At 42.9% G+C, this 14419-nt stretch overlaps 1 protein-coding gene across 1 annotated transcript in view; it reads left to right on the top strand.

Moving 5' to 3' along the window:
• Positions 1-14419, top strand: part of BOP1 (BOP1 ribosomal biogenesis factor) — a 696945-nt gene that overhangs the window by 524633 nt on the left and 157893 nt on the right. The gene's annotated exons all lie outside the window — the stretch shown is intronic.

The raw sequence follows: 14419 nt of genomic DNA, 5'->3' as shown, positions 1-14419 counted from the left end.
AGGCTCGCTGCGAAAAAGGAATGTGGCTTGCGCTAAGAAATGATCGCAGAGCTCATGTGGTGTTGCATCACTGAGGCTAAGGCTGGCAGAGAGCACGAGATAACTCAGCAGCTGTTCCTGTCAATCACAAGCCAATGGAGACTAAAAAAGATTCAGCACGACAAAGAGTACTAGGAAAACAAGTTTTTTTTTAAAATTAGAACTTCTGGACCAGATAATTATATAATTTCATGGAGTTAAGATAATAGCGGGAAGAGGTGTTTATGTATGAATGTTTATAACATCGTACATTATGCTAACCAAAAGCGACAAAGTATTCCTGCATATGCAGCATAATATTCTGTAGCTTTTCCCAAACGGAACCTGGCCATGAAACACTGGAGAGACTGCAGCATCCCTTGTATGGCAAGAAATGTTTTTTTTAAAGGAGCTCTGCTTGTATCCAGTGACTAAGTCAAGAGTATTTAAGTCCCAGGCCCAGCACCAGTCTTCAGGACCTGGGAGCCAGCCACAGAGGACAGAATGCTGGTTGGATTTCCCCCAATCCTCATGATCTGTAAAGATTAGAGGTTTTTTTTTTTATTATTTATTGTTATAGCTGATGTTTATTAACTTTTCAATATTGGAAAAACAATTTTTTTACAGAATAAACATACACATTTTTTGTACACTAAAATTTCAATTTACACTTAGCACATTTTCATTACAGTTTACAAATCGACACACTGTGAATAATTATTACTTTAATTTTTCTTAATGTTATGATATAACAAGTATATGTTCATCTAATTTCAGCTCGTGTAAAAATGCAGATTCTCTTATTGAGACCACAGTGGAGATGCCAGAATAAATAGTTCGCCACAGTGTGTCAGATGTAGATGCACCAAATGGTTCTGTTATTTTTTAAAAATATTTCACTCGATGGCTTAGGAGAGTCTCACACTCAGTCAGTAGATGTCTCAATGTTTCAGTTTTATCTTGTTTGCAAAATCTGCAGTACTTTTGCTTGCTGCTGATGAGCTTACGTCAGGCCATAACTTGTCTTGTTGACCAAAGATTGAATCGTAGTCGGAGCAGTTTGTTGCGATGTTTCATAGATGGAGACCTGATCAAATATCGTTCTGGACAGGTGTGATTTTTAACTGTGATCATGTTGACATCAAAGTCACGGTATCTCAAACATTTAGTTCTTGTCATATCCCAATCCTTAGCAAAAATTCTGTTTTTTATCTGCATAGGATTTTGAAGCAGTATTGACAAAGAAGCATCTATCGACGCAAGAGTGTGAATGACTTGGTTTCGCCATTTGCGTATGAAGTTGTCTTTGGATCCAGAAACGTACGCGGCCAGAGTTCCCAGTACCGTAGATGAGTTCCAGGCTAATAAACATTTCCTGAATAGTGATATTATTAGCCATGTATATCTCATGTAGAGAGAAATCGGCCCCAACTCATGTCTGATAGTAGGTAGTGGTGTTGATGTCGGTAGGTGAAGAACATCCCGCCAGTACCTTGCCTCCAGACTATTCCAGAATTCCTCGTTTATGATAGATTTTGTTTCAGAGGAAGACAACAAAATTGGTGTTACCTTCTGATTGTAAAACGATAAGGCTGGTGCCAGAGTAAACTTCCCATATTTTCTTAAAATCTTAGTTTGCTGGATAAATGTTGTAACTGTCTTGCTGCTGTTTGTATGCCGCAACCTTGTTATCTGGCAACATTTTTGCTCCCAAGTAAGTGTAGTAATTCACTACTTGGATGGTTTCTCCCATAAGATTCAATTTGAGCGAATTTTCTTTTTTTTCAGTATCTTGTGGGTAACGTTAAACATCATGACTTTAGTTTTTTCATGGTTGATGCTTAGATGGTTAGCATTAGTATAGGATGTTACCGCATCTATTGCCTTCTGTAGGCCGATGGGAGGTTTTGACATGGTGACCAGGTCGTCGGCATACATTAGGAAGGGGATGCTTTTGTTTAATAGTTTTGGAGGATCCCTGCAAACAATTTTGAAAGTTTCTCCCACATCAGCAATGAAAAAGTTGAATAATGCTGAGGCTAGAGTGCAGCCCTGTCTCAATCCTCTAAATGTTCTCACTGCTTGTGATAGTTTACCTTTTGTTAATCTGATCTGTATGCTGTTTGGGTGAAGGTTGTCAATTAGATGTATAATATATTTTGGACAACCTTGACGGGTTAGTTTTGTAATTAGCAGATTGCGGGAGACGGAGTCAAATGCAGCCCATAAGTCAATATATACGATGTAAATCGGCTGTTTGATTGCTTTGTGTTGCTCACTAACTGATGTCAGTGTAAATAAATTGACACATGTACCCAGCGCAGCAACAAATCCAGTTTGTAAAGGATCTCTGGCTCCTGCTTGATCTATCCATTTGTTGAAATCTCTGAGAATAAATTTTGAGAACAACTTGCCTGATGCATCTAGCAAGGATTTGGGTCGATAGTTGTTGGGTAGCTTTCTGTCTCCCTTTTTGAAGATCGGGATAATTATTGCCGTTTTCCACGTGGTCGGTATTTTGTTTGAGTATATAACTTGCTTAAATATCAAGGTAAGGATCTTTGCCCATTGGACTGGATTTTGTCTGAACATGAAGTTTCTCATGCCATCAGGGCCTGGAGCACATGAGTTTGAGAGTTTGTTTATGAAATACAACACGTCATCATCTTCGATTTTAAGACCTTCATAATTGGATCTTTGTCTGCTGATCATACTTGACTCAGATTCTTCTTTCCGATAGATGTTAGTGAAGTATGATATCCAGTCCAATTCGCTAACACCATTTAGTTGTACTGCTTGTTGGGTAGCATTGGTGCTGTAATTATTCAGTGCCCATATCTGTCCCATATTTTTATTTCGAGTGCTGCTCAGCATAGACTCGCCATCTTTTTGGAACATTTGTATACAATGGGCTCTCAGCCAATTTTTATATTGGCAATTAAGTGTTTTAAGTGTCTGATGTTTATCGCAACATGTTGAGCTCAAGATTAATTTTTTGTTTTTCCTTAGAGCAGTTTTTTTCGCTTGTACTAGAGTATCAAATTCGTGTCTTGGTTTGGCAAATTCTAAATTATGCTCCTTGTATACTACTCGATACAGGTGATGAAATGATGTATAATCGGTGGTCAGTTGACAGTCTTGCATGTGAAATTCAATATTTTTTCCACTCTCGTCCAGATTCTGCATGTTCCATTTTAATCTCGATTGAGCGTTATTGATTGTTAACTGATGTACAAAAGTTTTGCTACTCTCCTGCGCGACGGATTCTGCTGCATTCCATTTTAGATTCAAAACATTATGGTCGCTATGTGTCTGGGATAATATGGAAGCTTACAGCTCGGTTGAATGTTTCGGGGTCTACGAATACATAATCAATTATTGAGGATGCTGCCCCTATACCCCAAGTTGTATTGGGATTAATGTCACCCAAAATTGAACCATTGCACATGACTAGTTTACGATCTTTAACACGTCTCTTCCATCTTAAAAAAGTTATGTTAAATTTTTTTGTTGTGGGCTGGTTTGAGTTGTAAGTTTAATTCCCCAGCCACTATCACTGTCGAGATCTCTGGAGAGTCTGTTATGGCGTTCAAAAGAAGTTCTAAGTCTAGAAAAAAGACATCATCCCAGATGTCTTTCGGATTTCTATAGACATTTAGTATGGCTATTATGTCTCTCTCAATTTCCAATCTAACCAATTGCAGATACGGATTTGGAGTTAGCCAGGGAGTTAGACGCCAATTACTATGATTTTTAATGATCACCATTAGGCCAGAAGAAGGTTTTGCACACATTCCCGACTTTGCTGGATTGAGTAAAATCGTATGATCTTCCCAGACTGGGCTGTTAACTAGCCAAGTTTCTTGTAAGATTATGATGTCATGGGGGGTTAGCACTTCTGTACTTGGGCCCAAAAGATTAATATAGCCACAGGTATTCCAGCTAATTAAGGAGATGACAGTTTGTGCTCCGCTTGGTTACGACTTCTGCATCCACTCATTTTCTTGAGTTCGTGACCGAGAGATTGAAGATCTTCCTGTAATGTCATTTACATTGGTGGTACTTTTCTGTCCCTGTTTCTCCAAATAGCTGTGTTTTTTTGTTTCCATTGTTATGTTTCCATCTCCGTCAATGCACGTAGGATCTCTAGCTAGTACGAATCCTAGTGCAAATATTTCCATTCTGGCTTGCCATATAACGTTTCTGGTTAGGTTGGATTGAATCCAGAGTCTTACCATGGAGTGATCGTTTTCTTTAAAGAATTCAACCTGTTCGATATCAGTGGACGATATATCTTGTAACGAATCCACTTCTTCGTAAATTGCCAATATGCTTGTGCGGTTTAATACATAGTCTGGATATGGAGCTGGGCGGCACTTAAGGATCAATCTGTGATATGTTTCCATTTTTGTCTTAGAGTGTTTTTGATTGAATTGTTTTTTGTCAATTCTGTATTGCTTTTTTTGCTTTTGTCTGGCTCCTGCGATTTATTACTCATGCTGAGCACTTGGGGCACGTTCATAGATCTCCTCTGGTGTTGCTTTAATTGATTGGGATTGTTTGGTTATATTTGATCTGAAATAGTTTTCAATTGCCCTTGCAATTTGCACTTCCATTTCAGTTGAATTTAGTTGTTGGCTTGGCGAGATCATGCCGTATTCTCTTTGTTGATTTTTCTGGCAATCTCTGCCGCTATTCTGTTGGGAGTTACTGCTGCTTTCTGTCGGTTCTATCTGGCCCATGAAGTCCTGGTCCAATTGTTTTCTTCTGGACGTTTGTCTTGATTTCGTGGACTGAGATTGTTCTTTCTGTGTGAGAGAGCGATTTAAATGGAGTCGTTGAACTTCTTGCTCATACAACAGACTGTGCCTTATTATTAGTTTGAAGTTGTAAAAGAGCTGATGTCATTGCTTCTTTATTCAGACTCAAGGCGGCCATTACTGGTTCTGCAGCCGGTTGTTGGCTCAGTAAGAGGTTCTGAGGTGAAATCTTAATTAATTGTTGTAGGTCCAGATATATCTTTATTGAGTTTTCAATCTGGGCTCTAACATCCGCCAGTATTGAAAATTCTTCTCCAATTGTTTTCAAGTCCACCTCTTTCAGGATGTTTTCTCTTGTGTTAGTTGTTTGAGAATCTGTAGTTCTCTGCTGATTACCACTTGAATGATCAGTGGGAATCGATATTTGCAGTTCCCTTGATTTGTGATGGACTTCTTGTTGTATTTCCTCTTGCTGGTTCTCCAATTGTTTTGCATGTTGCCCTTTCTCCAGTTGGGTTGCGGTCTGATGTATGGCGCTAGAGACAGTTAAGATCGTATTATTGGTTGGTGCCTCGTTCACATTCACTAAATTGATTTAGTGGTAAGTAATCTTGAACGACGGGTATATTGGTTTGAGCTGATGGTGCAGATGTTTTTTTGCCTCGTTTTGTTGTATTCTCCTTCGTGACGCTTGATTTTTTTTCCCTTCAAATTGGGTATTAATCGTTTGATCAAGTGTTTGATGTTCGCTCTTGAGCGCAGGGATAGACCCTCTTATTTTTTTCTCTTTTTCTTGTTTGTGTCAAAACCTTTGTTTTTCTTTTGGTTTGAATTTTGAAAGAGATCATATGTCATTGGTCCTGCTGTAACCGAACTGACCAGTTCTTTCGGGGCAGACCGTATTTTGTCGATGTTAGCAAGGGAGCTCATATCGGCATTTGCACCCATATCATGTGGGGGGATATGTATGGCATCCAATTTATCACCTTGATCCACGGGCTCGTTGTTTTTGATGATTTGCACAGATTTGTCAGAGCCGTTACCAGAGGGCACTTCCTTAATCACACGGCTTATTTCAGGAAGAAGGCCTATTTCTTTCGGAGACCTTTCGTTACACCAGTTGGAAGAGCTTGGAATAGTTGTTCATTGATTCATCCAGTTAACTAGTTGGTCAAGTTGTTTTGCATTGTTATTTTGAAATCTAAAGTTTGAAACAGTTTTGTTAGTGACCACTGTCATGTGCATTGAGTTAAGTGTGATTTCTAACAATTTGCCTTGTGATTGGATTTCGTCAGCTTCGTCCATTATCGGTCCCTGAGTTTTGCTCTGTCTTGGAGACGATTGTCCTTCTGTTACTAGACCAGCCAGCGACATGTGTGCTGTGTGAGCCGAATTGTCAAATAAGCTTGGTGAATGGTACAAGCTATTGTCTCTTGATGATATCATGGAAGAGGAGGCTATAACAGATATTCTTTCTAGATTTATACTTGAGCCCTCGCTTCTGTGTTGCCAATCAATAGCATTTGGCGAAAGTGGAATACTTTGGATGTCATCTGGTGGTTGATCGTTGTTGAAATTTTGCGGCTTCCTGTTTTTGGTTATATCTGATGCCTGTTGTGCTTCTGGTGCTGTTAGATCCTCGATTTGAATTTCCGGGCATGTTGGATTGTTGCATTTGGGTTGAGCATCAAGTAATGGCATCTGAGTATTGGACACATCTTTATTTTGAATATCCAGGCATGTCACACTTTTTTGTTTCGACTGAATTTCAGCAAGGGGCAGCTGAGTGTCCGTCACTTCCTCGCTGCGTGAGTCTAATTTAGGTTTGTTCATTTCAGACTGTCCTTCAGCTAGGAGCAATTGAGTATCCGTTATTGAGGTATTCTTACTGGTGTAAACATTCTTAATAGATTTGTCTGGTGATTTTCCGCTAGGTTTAACAGCCGGAACTAGGATATTTTAATTGGGTGTCGGGACATTATTGCTTAGCTTGGTTTTGCAAAATTCACAAATATCACCCTCAGTTTTTTTTCCACAAAAATCCAAAGATTGATTTCGTATTTTTCTTTTTAAGTTGGTCACTGCCAGACTTTTGTTAGGTGTTGACTTCAGTGTTAAAGACGCGCTTGAAATTTTGTGTTCTTTGCCATATTTGATCTTAAGTAGTAGCCCTCATGTTGAATTAATGTCGCCCTTCAATGGGTTGTATTTGCACTGGTATACGTTCGCAGACTTGTTTATACTCTTGTAATGAATCTATTGTGGTTGGTGCTGCTCAAAGGATGTCAGCCCACGGTCACAGCACTTTTACCGGATTTATACAGGAGAACTTTTTCCTTGCTGCTCAAAGGGCTTAGCCCCGCAGTCACAGCTGATGAACGGCTTTAAGTTGTAGCTCTAGAAAGTATAAAGCTTGTATGTGGGACCTTTGGCTGCTCAAAGGGCCAAGCCCAGCAGTCGCAGCTAGTCCCCGTGCAGTGTTGTTGCCTAATCGTGTGTCCAAAACACGGCTTTAAAAGTTTTGTCTCTCAAACAAGAAATGTCAGATTTAAGCCACTAAAGCTCACTTCAAGAAAACGTAAGGTTAGTCTCTTACCTATTTTCAGTTTGATGTGCCTGTTTGATAATCATGAGGCACGCCACCTCCTCACCCCGACGCACCCCAGGCAACACGGACAACACACTCGCCGCACTCCGCGACGCTCGCGTGTGTTTGCAGTATAAGTAATTAAAGCTCCACCTCCTGAAAAATAGGTAGCGAAAAAAAAGACTTGGTCGTTGCAGCTCCTCTGTAGTACTGAGACGGACAACACACTCGCCGCACTCCGCCAGAGTTTAGAGTTTTGGTATCACTTGCAAGATAGTCATGGCTTTTAATTCCGTAGAGGGGTGCATTTAATATGGTTTCTGGTGATTATGGGTCCCCTGTATTTAAGGGGCGCCCCTGTAAATTGGGGTTCACTTTCAGTGGTGACCGCGACGCTTTACTTAGTTTCTTCCCCTGTACTTTGCCAAGCCCCAGGCAGGTCAGCCATGCCCAACTGTAGTGATCAGATGCCTAACTCAAAAAACCATGTATCCATTCGAGAGCGACTTTAGTAGAAGCCATTTGAAAAGAAATCCTTTCTGCTCACTGGAGAAGGGCGTGGCTCCAGAATGACAGGCATGGAGACTTCATAACAGGAAGGCATTGTATCAACAGTAAGACACACAAATGACCACAGTTCAAGGCTCTTTATTGAACTTCAACAAGGGTGTGATAAACACCTATCTAATTCTAAATCTACACATGGGAGCAAGCTAGGACCATCAAATAATAATAATGCCGTCCTAGTGGAGTCTCGTCAAAATGAAAGGGCCTATACTAAAAACAAACTATTGCCAATCATTATTGATAAATATACATAGTGTGGGATAGTGTTCATGAAAAACAAAGCAGTGTTCACAAAATGTCAGCACAGGACAAGTCGGTTCATTCGAGCAAAGCACACACTCTGGCTTCTTCGGCGCGAGGATACAGTTCCATTACCAGCATCGGGACCGTCTGGTGCAAGTTTCTTTATTTTTCAAAAGTCTCTTGATTCAGAGGGCCTGATGTTCAAAAACAAAATGCAAAGTAAATTTCCTCTTATAAGTATTCAATTCAGGTGACTCACCCTGGATCGCTACATCCGGGCTCGGATCACCCTTTTTAAAATGTGTAGAGAATATTCTTTCTCAGGTGACTCACTGTTCACCCCGGATCCCTCTCAGCCGGGCTCAGATCCTTCCTCATATACAATTAGTCTCCCTCAGCCGGGCTCAGACCAATTGCAGTTTGCATTAAACTATCAAATACCTTTGAATGTGTACAGGATTTAGCTTGACCCGTTGCAGGACCACTTCAATCTCAAAATTCCCTTTTCCACAGTTGCCAATCAATTGGATATCGAACAGAGACCTTCTAATGAGTGCCCACGTGGCGCTGGACCACTCGGTCTTTGGATTCTTGCTTTGCCTCCCAAAATTCAATCCCTCCTCTGATTTTCAACTATATTTGCGTCGCTCGTCGCATACGTTTCACGCACTGTTTTCTTTAGATTTATTCTTACAATGTTGCTGCTTGCATTCTTGGTTCTAACACAGGCTGGTTTGGTATCAGTCTCTCTGACTCACCGGCTGTACTGTCTTCACTGGCGCTGCTTTGTTGTAGAAGACAAGGACAGTACTGTGGCGGCAAACGCTCCTCCTCCTCTTGGTTTTTGATGTGGGAGAGCCCCAGGTACCTGCGACACATAATGCAGGTTTGTTGAGCTTTAGTTCCCGGCCTTCGGTTTCTTACTTTCCAAGGTTCACGAAAGTAACTGTCTGAAAGGTCTAGGGCACTTCCCTCCTTGCAACCCTCTCTGGTCTCGCCGTCTTTCTCCTCGTATTAAGCTGCCATCTTATACTGCTCAGAGTGTGCTTTCGTGCTCCGCCTTTTATCCGTGTGGGGAAGTGTGATGGAAGTCAGGTGTGTGCAATGATTAGTAATTGCCTGACATTGCCTGACCATTGTATTGCGACATGTCAGGTATATGGCTCTGGTGTTAGTCCGTTTTCGCTCCTGGTGAGCTATCGGTGAGAAAGCGTTCGTGTCGGGAAAGGGGGCAGGGTTGAGTTCCTAGGTATCCTACCTGGTAGGATGGGGAAAAGGCGTTACAGGGAAGGAGATACTTCATCCAGGTGATCCTCCCGCACTGGTCCACCCAAGAAACTGGATCCAAAAACGATGGCCGTGTCTTGTCCCCTTGGATGACAGATCCCTGGGAAACTAGCAGGTGAGACAACTTCAGGATTCTCACAATCTATACATATATTATTGCAGCTTTGGATTTTCGTGCTTGGTGTGGCTGTGTGGCTGGATCCTCCACAATTCTGAATTGTCTCCAGTTTGAGAATGGTTAGTTTGTTTTCTACAGTTGGTTTTAATGTTATGTACACTTTGTAGTTGGTGGAAACTTAAGAGTAACCTTTTTGTTTTTGCTGTTGGTCACCCAGTGGGATGGGAACTTGCAACATGGCTATAACCCAGGTGTATATTTTCAGCATCTGTTCCATGAGCATTGCAGGCTTTGATGTTCCAAGTGCCTTTATTACCTTCCCTTGGCTCATGACCCAAATGAGTTTGTTCCTAAAACAGCCCCAGCACCCAACCTAACAGATGTGGTGTGCTAAGGAGAACATTCTAGACACTACATCCCCAAGCCTTCTGTTAAATTGAGCGTTTATTAGTCCCTCCCCATATCCCCAGAAGGTCACCTCTTCTAAAATGGGTATGCATCAGAAGTCCTTGAAACAAAGATGCTAGAGCCAAGATAGCTGTGATTAACCTCCGCCTACCTCCAAGAGTCATCTGACATCAAACCCACCCCAAACCTCTATTTGGTCATCATTGGTGAATACCTCCACACATCTTACTGATGCCATTGACTCCAGACCTACACTATAGACGCCTGCATGTGCGGAGGTTCAAATCCAGGCACTCCAATCCTAGCTAGGAGATGGCATGTTTAATTCCAGCGTAACAGCTTGCTTGTTTCTACAGCCTATGCAAAGTCTAAGAGCATCATTTAAATAACACCAGAGAATGTGGTGGCAGTCTAGAGACGGCGTTCCCTCCTTCACGCAGGCGTCCCTCAATCCCGGGATGGTCACTAGAGATTAGTAATCTCTGCCATCTATAAACTGCCTAACTCAAGATGATGGCCTAAATTCACACTCCTTATCTGTCTAAACATCTTCAGGAAAAAATCTAGAGGGTCCCCCCTCTAAGATTCCCCAAGATGTAATGTAAGTGTTTGCTGCCTTTCATAGACTCTGGGCTCCACTTGCTCTTATCCTACGCTCTGCTGTTCCTCTCCCAAGTTTTTGTCACTCCCCTTTTTCTCCTTCCACTCTCCTCCCTCCACACATGGTCTCTCATTCCTCTCCCTGATACACTCACTTCTGACCCTCTGCTGTTTCTGGCTTTCATCTTATTATTTACTCCTCCTCCACACTACTACTACTACTACTCCTTTCCGCCCACCGGCTCGCCTTCCTCTCCCTGATACTCTTGCTTATTACACTCTGTTGTTGCTGGCTTTATTATCTACCTCTACCCTTAGATCTTACCCTGGAACTCCCTCGCTCTCCACACTACTACTTTCCTCCCCACACCTTCTGCTGCTGTCCTCCCCGCAATACTACTACTCTCCTCCTCACAATACTACTACTGCTCCTCCCCACACTACTCTCCTCCTCCTCACAGTACTACCACTCTCCTCCTCCTCACAGTACTACCACTCTCCTCCTCACAGTACTACCACTATGCTCCCCACACCGCTACTACTCCCCTCTTCCTTCTCCCCCCAGTAACCCTCCTTGCACTTCCCCAATCTTTTTCCTTTGCTTTCTCTTACTTTCTCTTGCGCTTTCTTTCTCACCCAAACACAAGGACCACCATCTTCCACCAACTAATATTTCATCCTGCACACTTTGGTAAGGGATCACCTCCACAGTCCTCTGCTCCGTCCTTCCACTGCTTGGTCCTCCTCCCTTGACCTCAACCACCAACACTTTTGTAATAAAGACGGATCTCTCTCAGGTAAGTTCCTTTTATGTGTCTTTGTTGTCTCCACATAGAAGTTAGTACATAGGAGAAAAGACACCGGCTCTTCCACCCGGCAGGCATTCACCAACTGACAACCTCCAAACGCACGCACGTCCACACGTAACATTCCAACCTGCAAGGCGCGCATACATTCCATTACATTTATGACCATTGGATACAACAACTTTCTTCCCTCCTAACCTCCCACCTCCTTCTCCATTTGTCCTCTGCCTCAGCTGTTTTCCCCAGGTCAACTACTGCATGCCTTTTTTCCAGGGGAGGTATTGCAAACATCAGAATATTCAATAGGTGTCTGAAGCCTCTCCCCCACAGTTACGCCAGGCTCTGGGAATTGCGGGCCACAAATGTCCATGTCCCTGTTCGAGGCCAAAGCTGCTTACTACTCTACCACCATTGCGGCAGGCTCTAACAGGAGCAGAGCCCTCTTAGAAGTAGTAAAGCATTGTACCAAACCCTCACCCCAACCCTGAAGTGACAGCAACTTAGAAAAATACAACAGAATCAACATATTTTTCATCCCAAAAAAAATCTTGAGACCAGCAAATCAACTTCCCACAGCATTTACACACTGCCCCCCTGGACAGAATGCTCTCCCCGGATCTCCTAAAACAATTGCCTCCCTCAAACCTACTTCTTTCTACGAATCATAAACAATTGATGGGCCTGGTGCGCAATGCGCTCCTCAGCATCATTAATGCCCCTTTCACAGAAGGGTCATTACCGGACACCCCCAAGACTGCTCTCATATGACCTCTTTTGAGAAAACCAACCCTAAATCCAGACCACCTGGCCAACTACTGACCCATAACGAATCTCTTGTTTATTGTCAACATTTTGGAAAAAGTCATTGATACACAACTACTCAACAGAATCAAACCACTTCACCTCCTAAATGACTAACAATCAGGGTACTGCCCCAATTGTTACATTGAGGCAGCCACCATCCAGGTGGTGGATGATGACCTCCAAATCATGGCTAAAGGCACTCCTCGATCTCTTGGCTGCATTCAACACCGTTGACCACCAGATCCTTCTTTCCCTCTTGGCTGATAGGATGGGATTCTCTGGCACTGTCCTGAATTGATTTGCCTCCTACCTCTCGGGCAGACACTAGGCCGTCCAGATGAACTTGTTCCATTATAACCGACTTCAAGTCTCCTGCAGAGTCACCAAGGCTCTATCCTCTCACAATTCCTTTTGAACTTTTACATGGAACCTCTGGGCACTCTTCTTAAAGATCCCAATATATCCATCCACCAATATGCGTATGATACTCGGTTGTACATGAGTAAATTGCACACAGGACAAAATTTGTCTCCTCAATTACTTAGCCATCATTCAATCCTGGATGTCGACTGCCTACCTCAAACTGAACCCATCCAAGAAAAATTCCGTTCTCACCAGTCGGCCTGCTAAAAACAACTTGTCCAACACTGGCTCAACGTATGCGTCTCAATGGATTTCCTACGCAACTCTCGGACTCAGCAAAATCCTTGTGCTTCACCATTGAGGCTGTCCTTCCAAAAACATGTAGCCAAGAAGGCCCAAACAGTCTGGCTCTGAATCTCCACCATTCGCAAAACCAAACACTACATCCGGCTGCAGGACCTCTGGACTGTAGTACAGGCTCTTGAGGATTTGCACATCTATGGGGTAAAGACCCTCCTGACTGGGCTCTCAACTGCTCACTGGACTCCCCTAAAAGCAGTCCACCCCGCTGCAGCATGTCTTATTACAGGTGAACAGAAATGTGACCATATCTCCCCCATTTTATGCCAATGACATTGGATTCCTCTCCAGTCCATGATACTGTTCAAGACTGCATCCATAATCTACAAAGCAGTCAAGAGTAGTACACCAGCGTACCTGGTATTTAAGCTCCACATATTTGGTGGCACACGCTCCTCATGCAGCAAATCAACCAACTTGCTCGAATCACAACAGGTCTACAAAGGAAGGACCCGCAAACGATCCTTCTCTTGACGTGCACCTACCCTCTGGAACTCGATCCCGGTGTCGGTTCGAAATGCCCCCACAATTGTCCTATTTCACATCTCTGAAATCCTGACTTTTTCTACAACACCTGACAAAGGACTAATTGCAATAGGGACACGTAACGATATGCATACCTCGACACAAAGTACTGCACTAATGTTAAAAGATGCCAGCCCAAATGCTGGCTAACACCACACTTTCAACAATAAAATAAAAATAAATGAAAAAAAAATAATTTTCCCACATGCAAACCAGTTGGCTCTATACTTGATTGCCTAGTGTCTTGCCAGTGCTGATCAGTGGGAGAAGGTAATGTAACAAGATAAGTGGGTTTCTCCTAGCAGCTTCACAGGAAGACAGCCGCTGCCCACAATACCTCAGTCCTTACTTGCATCTATCACTGTTTGAAGTTGATTGAGCAAATGAAATGTGTCTCCTTCACAGTGGCAAGGCAAGCTCATTATCCCTCCAAGCCGTTCAAAGCCCCATTATTTTATGCATAGGATGGAGTGGCTGCTCTAGCATGAGACCTCTAAGGGGATGCGAGGGTCTGTGGGCTCTGGTCGAATGGCACTGGCAAGGCTATGTTCAGGCTCTTCCCATTCTGCAAACTCCAGGGCTGATGAAGGGAATACACAACCTCCATCGATCATGTAAATAGTTCATGGCTAGCGGGTTGTGTATCATTTATCGAGGCAGGGCTAACCCAGGGAAAGCGGTACAAAAAAGAAATGGTCAAATCAGTCAGCAGTGAGACCAGTTGATCCCTGCAATCCTACCGGTTACAGAACCATAGTGTTGATTCTCATCCCAATCCTATGTTAGTGTTTTAAAACCAATAGGAAGGATGCCGAACCTTCCAGTGGATCTATCTGGCCAATTGGATCATGTAACTCTGCCTTTCAGAATAACACAAGTGCCCCTGGGAAGATGATGTGCACTGCTTCTACAAGGATTCTCCGATGTGGGTGGTTCCTCACAAGAAGCTGCCACTCAGATCAAAGTATCTCTC

This window comes from Ambystoma mexicanum, chromosome 5q (genome assembly GCF_040938575.1).
Source record: "Ambystoma mexicanum isolate Mex_15411 chromosome 5q, UKY_AmexF1_1, whole genome shotgun sequence".
In the NCBI taxonomy this organism is placed as follows: Eukaryota; Metazoa; Chordata; class Amphibia; order Caudata; family Ambystomatidae; genus Ambystoma; species Ambystoma mexicanum.
The sequence above is the reverse complement of the archived record's forward strand: the minus strand, read 5'-3'. Positions and strand labels throughout refer to the sequence as shown.